Source organism: Aquarana catesbeiana, linkage group LG09 (assembly GCF_042186555.1).
Source record: "Aquarana catesbeiana isolate 2022-GZ linkage group LG09, ASM4218655v1, whole genome shotgun sequence".
NCBI classification, from domain to species: Eukaryota; Metazoa; Chordata; class Amphibia; order Anura; family Ranidae; genus Aquarana; species Aquarana catesbeiana.
This window is the reverse complement of record NC_133332.1, coordinates 200,520,801-200,530,545: the sequence shown is the minus strand read 5'-3', so window position 1 is coordinate 200,530,545 and position 9,745 is coordinate 200,520,801. Positions and strand designations below refer to the sequence as shown.

Sequence of the window (9,745 nt, the reverse complement as noted above, 5' to 3'; positions counted from 1 at the left end):
ACAGGGGCCCCAGCTACAAGTACTGAGGACAGGGGCCCCAGCTACAAGTACTGAGGACAGGGGCCCCAGCTACAAGTACTTAGGACAGGGGCCCCAGCTACAAGTACTGAGGATGAGCAGCAGCTACAAGAACTGAGGATGGAGGTCCTCTTATATTGAAATTCCCAGGGACCACAGACACCGAGGACAGGGCCCCCCATCTAGAAGCACTGGGTGACTAGTTACGAGCAGTGAGAGTGGAGGGGAGTTTGACCTGAAGCACTTGGTGATTGTGGAGTGAACAGAGGTGCTGGGAGCCCAGTCCTGCTACCCTGAGGACCCCCGTGGACCCTGAGCCCTCTTACCCTGGGGCCCTCCATTGCCCCTGAGCCCTATTGCCCTGGGGCCCTCCATTGCCCCTAACCCCTGCTACCTTGTGGACACCCAACGCCCCTCAAGCTCAGCTACCCTGGGGCCCGTCTGTCTCAGACCCTAGAGGTAAGTGCTGCCTGAACTAAAAGGCATTATAGTGTTGGAGTTTGGTGTTTGAGAACTGTGAGAACAGTGCTACATTGGTCTTGATTCACTAACATATATTCACATACGATGATGCATTGATATCACAGGGATGATGAAAACCTATGCTTTTGGAGTTTATCATTTGTCTGCCCTAGTTTGCGCACAGGATATGGTGAACACCTGTGTGATTTACTGACAGGTGTGCCGTGCTATATAGAATGTATGTTCCAGCGTCCAAATCTACAGCAGCTAAACTGTGGAGTCATTCAAAGAAAAGTGGATTTTCCCCCTGTGGAGCTGGGTCTCTCTAAACCCTGTTAGTATTTTTAGATGCACATACAATATGGAAATACAAAAGGTATCTAGAGCATATGGCATCATTAAAGGAGATTGTAAAAAAAAAAAAAACCCTTTATTTGTAAAAAGTCTCAGAGAGCCATGCATAGAGGGATATGGTATTGTACATGTGCAGATCTGTATGTACATGATAAAAAGTTTGCACAAAACCTAGCATACAGGGATTATTTTGTTTGCCTTTTAGCTTGGGTTGTTTCATTGGTTAGTGAACTGTCAGTGGCAGGAATTATGCCCCATTGTTGGTGTCAGTGGCAGGAATATTGCCACAAGGGCCAGATAAAGGCAAGCAAAGGGCTGCAATTTAGAGACCACTAATATAGATCATGTGTGGTGAACTTGAACATTATTGTATGATCAGCTTGATAGGTACTTGGATCATGATCGCACATGAGAGTGAATGGCCACACTATGGATTCCACAGAGTTCACTCACACATGCAGGAATGTGATCAGATGGTATGGTGGTTTATACCTGCTCTTGTTCTGCGGATTGGGGTATTGATAAACAAAGTGCCAGTAAAATGTGATGATGGGACCATCAGCCTTCGTTCCCCTTTCCCTTTCAATTTCCCTGCATCCAATTCACATAGCAGGAGATTGTGACTGACTCTCTATGGAGCCGGTTCACACATCTCGACAGCGGCTCTGGTGCGAATTGCACAGGAGTCCTGTGCCTGTTTTGGTCCGTTTCAGATCCGAATTTAGCCAAATATTTGGGTTGAAATCGGATCTAAAACGGTGAATGGAGATGCTCCGGACCCCCTGCTGTGAGCCAGGGCGTGCTGCAGTGTAAACCCAGCCTTAAGATTGCCGTACATGGCTCAAAATTCTTTTGATTTCTCCTGAATTGGCTGAAATTTGAGCCATGGATGGCATCATCTGGCTCAAAAAAGTTAATTCTCAATTGACTTTTGGTGGAGGAGCTAGGTACAAATTGTGGACGGAACAATGACTGCATCCAATAAGATGAATTCACTGTTTGGGTAGTCCAACAGCCACAGGTGTTGGCTGTCAGAATACAATAGCAGGCTGGGGAGATTCCTTCATCCACGATGTTAAAGTGGTTGTAAACCCTTACAGACCACTTTTTACTACAGGTAAGCCTATAATAAGGCTTACCTGTAGCTACCCCAGATGTCTCCTAAACCTGCATGGTTTAGGAGATATCCCCTGTATTAGCATGTGCCGACGTCATCGGCACACACGCGCTAGTGCCGTTGCTTCAGCTAGTGTGCCGTTACCGGTTGCTCCCGCATGCATGCGCTGGAGTGACTTTATCGCTGCTCCGGCCAGTCACATCGCAGGAGCCCGCGATACCTGGAAGTAACTCCAGGAGCAATGTCGCCGGCTGGAGCGGTGTACGGAGACCACTTCGCGGGCTTCGATCTAAGGTGAGTATTTCATAATGAGCTAGTATGCTACGCTGTTGGTTGGAAAATGCGACCGTTTGTACGATCCATCGGACAATTGTTGTCGGATTTTCCGCGGACAAATGTTGGATGGCAGGCTTTGAAATTTTCAGCGGACAAATGTCTGTTGTCGGATTTTACGAGCGTGTGTACACAAGTCCGTCGGACAAAAGTCCAAAGTACAAACACGCATGCTCAGAAGCAAGGACGAGCTGGAAGCGGTCGGTCTTGTAAACTAGCGTTCGTAATGGAGAATTAACATTTGTGACGTGGCAAATTATGAAATCTCGAAATGCAGCACACAATTCTCTTCTTTAATGAGATAATAATGAAGCTGCTTTGCTGGTGATACTGATGGAGTTATGGCAAACGTATTTTAAAAAGCTTTTATTTTCTAGTGATATCAAGAATAATATCATTATGCTTTTTTTTTTTGGGGCAAGTTACCACTCGTTCACAACAGTCACTGCGTTGCAACGCAGCGGTTGATGTGAGGTGCAATCTGGTTGATCAGTGCAGTGGTGATATGCTGATCAAGGCACATCGCACCATTTCCTCTTTTTTTAACTCTATTGAGATGTCACACTGACATCTGATAAAGTTCAAACGCTGGCTGTGTGGTGGGAGGCGGTGGCATGGCAGTACTGCATGCAGTATTTTCTGCAGCGCACAGCATCGCAACGCAGTGGTGTGAACCAGGCGGATAGGGGGACAAGGCACTTTGCCTTGTCATGCCATGGGACTGCACTGGAATAGCCATCCAATGCAATTCCACTGCATTTGGTGTGCATGGACCCTTAGGTAGAGTTCACACTGGCATTAAGAGCAGGCGTTTGAAAGGCGTTAAAAAAGGTCCCTCAAACGCCTATGCGCAAGATACAATAGACAGCACATAGTGCTGTTCACACTAAGCATTAGCGTCACGTCGCTTCAAAATTGAAGCCCCATGTCGAGTCAGGAGGCATTTGAAGCCTTTCAACGCCACCCATTCAAGTCTATGGTAACGACCTGCAAATGCTCTGGCAGGCAGTTGCGGAGCGCTTGCGGGGAGTTAAGATTCATTAATTTACTGTAATGGAATAGGCGTTTGTGGAGCAGTTTTAACGCTCGTCAAACGCTTCAAAACTGCCCATAGGGCGTTTGGGGATCATTTTTAATTCCTCATTAATGCTTGTTAAACGCCTGTCTAATGCCCATACTAAAGCTCATTGACGCCTGTCTAACGCCCATACTAACGCCATACAAACGCTATAGGAGCATTTTTTGAGCATTAGAAATTTAGTCAAGTGTGAACAAGCCCTTACAGAATGCTGGAAATTAATATATGTACTGAAATGTTGCATTTCAAGAAAGGAGAACGCTCCTAAGCCTTGGTTCACACTATGAACTGCCTGTGAATCGCACAGGAACTGGACCACATTCCTGTTCAATTCACATGCCATCTAGTGTGGTGCGATTTGAGCCCATTCATTTTGAATAGGCTCAAATTGCACCAAAGTCGTGCATGCACCAATTTTGGAGCTGCACTGCAACTAAGTTGCATGGTACTTTTGTACCAAAGGGACATGTGCACAGTTTGCAGGATTGGCCACACTGAGGCGGTGGGTGTGTCGGCGGTAAAGCGCCGCTATTTTTAGCAGAGCTTTACCGTCAATTTCACTGCGCTATTCGCCGCTAGTGGGGGCGCTTCTACCCCCCGCTAGCGGCCGAGAAAGGGTTAAAAACCAGCCGCGAAAGGGTTAAAACCACCGTAAAGCGCTGCTGCAGTAGCGCTATGCCGGCGGTATAGCCACGCTGCCCCATTGATTTCAATAGGCAGGAGCAGTTTAGGAGCGGTGTATACACCGCTCCTTCACCGATCCAAAGATGCTGCTAGCAGGACTTTTTTTAGCGTCCTGCCAGCGCACCGCTCCAGTGTGAAAGCCATCGGAGCTTTCACACTGGAGAGACAGCAGCGGCTCTTTCACTGCGCTTTGCAGGCGCTATTTTTAGCGATGTAGCACCTGCAAAGCGGCCCAGTGTGAAAGGGGCCTAAATGAAGTCACAATAACAAGACTGCCCGGCAGACCTTTACAGCTCTGCATAAATCAGAGTTGTTAACTTTTGGATAGGAGCAGGGAATAGTGAAAACCCCTGTCAGGTTTTCGTTCCCCATCTGAGTCACAACAGACCATGTAAGAAAAGCTTTCCAAAGTGAAATAAGTTTTGTCTTAAGGCTTGTTCGCACCGGTGGCTGCATTCTATCATTTTAATCATTCCATAGTCTATTCAATACCAAAAAACTTTTGGACTTGGATTTACTAAAGATTGCCATATTAATAATAATCCCATCTCAGGGCTAAATCTGAATGACAGAGATCTATTGGGTTGCTCTGTTTACAATAAATAGCACAGATAGAAAAATCTCCCACTGTGGCTATTGTATTCTGACAGCTGGTGGCGTTGGAACTCGAACTCGATACATGAACGGCATTTGCATCTAATTGGATGAAGGTGCTGTTTGGCTGACGATTTTCTACCTGACCCCTTCAATTTTTTTGAAGGGGCGTCAGGTCAAGTATCGCTGACAGTGGTAACTATTGATTGAATTTTGGACGGTTTAATATGAACCTGATGAACCTACATAGTTACATAGTTAGTCAGGTTGAAAAAAGACACAAGTCCATCCATAAAAAAAAAAAAAAATTATATTGCACAATCCAATATACCCAATTCTATACCCACAGTTCATTCAGAGGAAGGCAAAAAACCCCAGCAGAGCATGCTCCAATTTGTTACAGCAGGGGAAAAAATTCCTTTCTGATCCCCCAAGAGGTAATCGGATTTTCCCTGGATCACTTTACCTATAAATGTTAGTACCTAGTTATATTATGTACATTGAGGAAAGAATCCAGGCCTTTCTTAAAGCAATCTACTCAGCTGTCCAGAACCACCTCTGGAGGGAGTCTATTCCACATTTTCACAGCTCTTACTGTGAAGAAACCTTTCCTTATTTGGAGATGAAATCTCTTTCCTCCAGTCGTAAAGAGTGCCCCCTTGTCCTCTGTGTTGACCGTAAAATGAATAAATCAACACCAAGTTTACTATATGGACCCCTTATATATTTGAACATGTTGATCATATCCCCCTTATTCTCCTCTTCTCAAGAGTGAATAAATTCAGTTCCTTTAATCTTTCCTCATAGCTGATCTCTATGCCTCTTATCACTTTGGTTGCCCTTCTCTGCACTTTCTCTAGGTCCCCGATATCCTTTTTGAGAACTGGCGCCCAAAATTGAACTGTATATTCCAGATGAGGTCTTGCTAATGATTTGTACAGGGGCAAAATGATATCTCTCTCTCTGGAGTCCATACTTCTCTTAATACAAGAAAGGACTTTGCTCGCTTTGGAAACTGCAGCTTGGCATTGCATGCTATTATTGAGCTTATGATCTACTAAAACCCCCAGATCCTTCTCCACTATGGTTTCCCCCAGTTGTACTCCCCCTAGTATGTATGATGCATGCATATTCTTGGCCCCCAAGTGCATTACTTTACATTTATCTACATCAAACCTCATCTGCCACATAGACGCCCAATTAGACAGATAGTTGAGGTTGGCTTGTAAGTTGGAGACATCCTATAAGGACGTTATTCCACTGCATAGCTTGGTGTCATCTGCAAAGACAGAAATGTTACTTTTGATCCCAGTCCCTATATAATTTATAAAGATATTAAAAAGTAAGGGTTCCAGCACTGAACCTTGGGGTACACCACTGATAACCCTAGACCATTTAGAGTAAGAATCATTAACCACTACTCTCTGAATTCTGTCTTTTAGGCAGTTTTCTATCCATTTACAAACTGATAGTTCCAAGCCTGTAGACTTTACCTTACACATGAGCCGTGTGTGCGGAACCGTATCGAACACTTTTGCAAAATCCAAGTATACCACGTCCACAGCCACCCCTCTGTCCAAGGTTTTACTTACCTCTTCATAAAAAGAAATCAGGTTTGTCTGACAACTTCTGTCTTTCATGAATCCATGCTGTCTGTTGCTTAAAATGTTTTTTTCCAGCAAGAACTCATCTATGTGGTCTTTTATTAAACGCTCCAGTATCCTCCCGACTATAGAAGTTAAACTAACAGGTCTATAGTTACTTGGTAAAGACTTTGATCCCTTTTTAAATATAGGCACCACGTTCGCCCTGCGCCAATCCAGTGGTACTATTCCCGTCATTAATGAGTCCCTAAAAATTAGATACAATGGCTTTGAAATTACAGACCTCAATTCTTTTAGGATCCGTAGGTGGATGCCATCAGGTCCAGGTGCTTTATCCACCTTTATTCTGTCTAAATATTTCTGGACCATATCACTTTTGAGCCATTGTGGATCATTCAGGGCTGTGTCACTACCACCCCCATTATGGGAATGAGCTCCCCCATGTTCTTTTGTATACACAGAGCTGAAGAAAGTATTTAATACATTTACCTTCTCTCTGTCCCCAGTCACCCACTCTAGATTATTTTGTAAAGGGCCTACATGCTCAGACCTGACCTTTTTATTATTAATATATTTGAAGAATTTTTTTGGGGTTGTCCTACTGTCTTTTGCAATCTGTCGTTCATTTTGAATTTTTGCATCCTTGATTTTCTTTTTACATATTCTGTTAAATTCTTTGTAACATTTAAACATTTAACCTCACTCTGCATGGCCAGTTTAAAAGATAGGTTTCCTTTACAAATAAAAAAAAATAGAAAATGCACATTTTTTTTTTTTTTGCAGGTAAAAAAAATGTTCATTTATTATTTTTTTGTTAGAAGCCTGTAAAGCATTACAGCCGCAATCAGCAGATTGTGGGTGTAATGCCACGGTCCTGCACACTGTGTGTCTGCCTGTCCGTCCCTCTGATACAGACAGGCAGTTAAACTCTGACAGGAAGAATCAATGGATTACCAGAGTGCTCAACAATGCCCCCTGGTAGTTCATTGAGAATTACAAGCCGTCAGCCGCAAAGGCTGTCAGTACTTGTAGTTTTTACATTCTCAGAACACTGTGAATAAATGACACAGCCGGGCGCATTTTTTTTTTTTTTTTTAATTGTGACAGCGAGGGGGAGGGGGGGGGATCCCTGACTTGCTGCCAAAATGGGGACTCGGGGGAGCAGAGGCTGGTGCATCTGTAATATGTTACAAAAGGTGAACTTGTTCTTTTAATCTTTTGTTTCTATTCACCTCCTGAAGCCATCTCAGTTCTGTTTTACAGATGTCATCCAATGTTAGCAAATGTGTTCTGTGACAGAGAGGCTGGGAATGCCAGCTTTCACCCCGTCCCTGGGCTCCCTGCTGTCTGCTGGGCTTCACTAAGCTGCTGTCCATTGTCCTGACACACAGACACTCTGTCAAGGTGTAGGAAGTCAGCCGTTCATCTGCCCATTGTTAACTCTCTAAGGAAAGGGGCGGGGGGGATAGAATTCTCACTCAGCTGTATTTACAGATTTTAGCAGCTCATCCATTGCTCTGTATTTACAGCATATTATTTAGAGTGTACGTCTCCCTCATTCCACAGAGCGGTGTTGTACTTGTGCTGGAGGACATATAGAAGTTTAGAGCTGGGATTACTGGCTGTAAATAAACTCTTCTGAAATGCGCCCTTGCTCTGAAAAACCATGAATCTACTCTTTAACCCTTTGGGTGCAGCAACACTCAGTATTCTGTTTTTTGATATATAATTCAGAGCTTTGGTAGAAAGCTGTGCTAGGCTACCGAGCCGAGTCTGTCTGCGTAGAGGGGGGAATAGGCATTTGAAGCGTAAGGGCAAATCCTAGCATTAAAAATTCTCTTTTGGAAATTGGAAGTGAGAGATTGAGGACGCTGTACTCTTTGGCCTTTGGATGTCAGCATATAAAACATTAGAGAAAGATTATGTAAGCTCCTCTTTTTTGCTCTCTCCTCTGTCAGGCTTTGGATGCTGTGCTGGGATTTACTTTTACCTTGATTATAAGAGGAACACCGGCTGTGGCTTGTTGGCCTGTCCAGAAATACAAGCCTCAGCAGTACCTGATCGCTTCCAGCTGCTGAGAATTGTAGATCTGCATCACCCACAGCCGCATAACCTAATCTCATCAATGTAGGACTGGCTGATCATATTTAGCCCATATCTGTTTTATGCTGAACAAGACAAAAAATGTTTTGGAGCCAACTGAAACAATGCAGACCATGCTTTTACCTTCATGTTGAAAAGCCCCATAAAGTTGGGATCTCTGGACAGGGATAAACATTCTTTGGAGAGATTTAGGTATTAAAGTAGAACTAAAGTCAAATGTTTTTATTTCATATTGGATAGTAGGGGAGGGTTATAATAACCCCTGTCAGTTTTTTTTTTGCCATCCATTTCCTATTGGGGAGATTTCTCTTCACTTCCTGTCCCATAGCGATAACAAGAGGTGAGAGGAAATCCCCTCTTAGACAGTTATCACCAGAGATGGTGTCTCCATTGAAAGATTTCCCCTCTGTTCTGATAACAACTGAGAATTTGGGATTTTCTTTCACTTTCACTCTCAGCCCTGGTTCATATAGATGCGATGTAGGTAACGCACAAGATTCGCCGCATAGCAATCGCACGGTGGGTGTCAATGTTAAAATAACAACACCTTAAAACAGATTGCAAAACAGTGTGATTGCCAGAAACACATTGCATGGGTGTGAAGACTCATGCAATGCGATTCAGGTGCAGAAAAAAAAGGGTCCTGCACCATTTTGGTGCAGATACAATGTAATTTTGAGCCATGCAAAATGTGTGCACAGGCATGCGGTGTGATTTCTGTGTGAATCACATGCGGTGTCCTGCACTGCACAAGTGTGAATTCAGGCTCAGTGTTAACAGTCATCAGGACAAATTGGATAAATCTTCCTAACAGGGGCACAGACAGCAATGAAAACTTGGCAGGTGTTTTGTCTGTCGTTGTACTTTAAAGGGGTTGTAAAGGTAAAAATTTTTTCACCTTAATGCATTCTATGCATTAAGGTGAAAAAACTTTTGACAGTACCGCCGCCCCCAGCCCCCCCCGTTTTACTTACCTGACGCCTCGAATCTTCGCTGCACGTTCTTGTCATCTTCGCTGCAGCTCAGCCTGGTCGCTGATTGGCTGCAGTGGATGGATTGAAAGCAGCGCAGCCATTGGCTCGCGCTGCTGTCAATCACATCCGATGACGCGGCGCGCCGGGGGGCGGGGCCGAGTGATACAGCGAGCGGCTATAGCCGCCGGCTGTATCACGGGAGCGCGCCCGCAAGCACTCACCACCATGCGAGGGAGCTCGCATTAAGGTGGTGAATGCTTGCGGGGAGGAGCTGAAACAGCCGCCGAGGGACCCCAGAAGACTAGGTTCGGGGCCACTCTGTGCAGAACGAGCTGCACAGTGAAGGTAAGTATGATATGTTTGTTATTTTTTTTAAAAAAAAAAATTACCTTTACAACCGCTTTAAAGTAGAACTTCAGCCCAA

At 44.5% G+C, this 9,745-nt stretch overlaps 1 protein-coding gene across 1 annotated transcript in view; it reads left to right on the top strand.

Annotated features, from left to right (window-relative positions):
* Positions 1 to 250: 250 nt before the first annotated feature.
* DAB2IP (DAB2 interacting protein) overlaps positions 251 to 9,745 on the top strand; it is a 728,988-nt gene continuing 719,493 nt past the window's right edge. The window contains exon 1 of the mRNA XM_073599534.1: positions 251 to 477. The gene's annotated coding sequence lies outside the window, so the exon portion shown is untranslated. The remainder of the gene's footprint in view (positions 478 to 9,745) is intronic.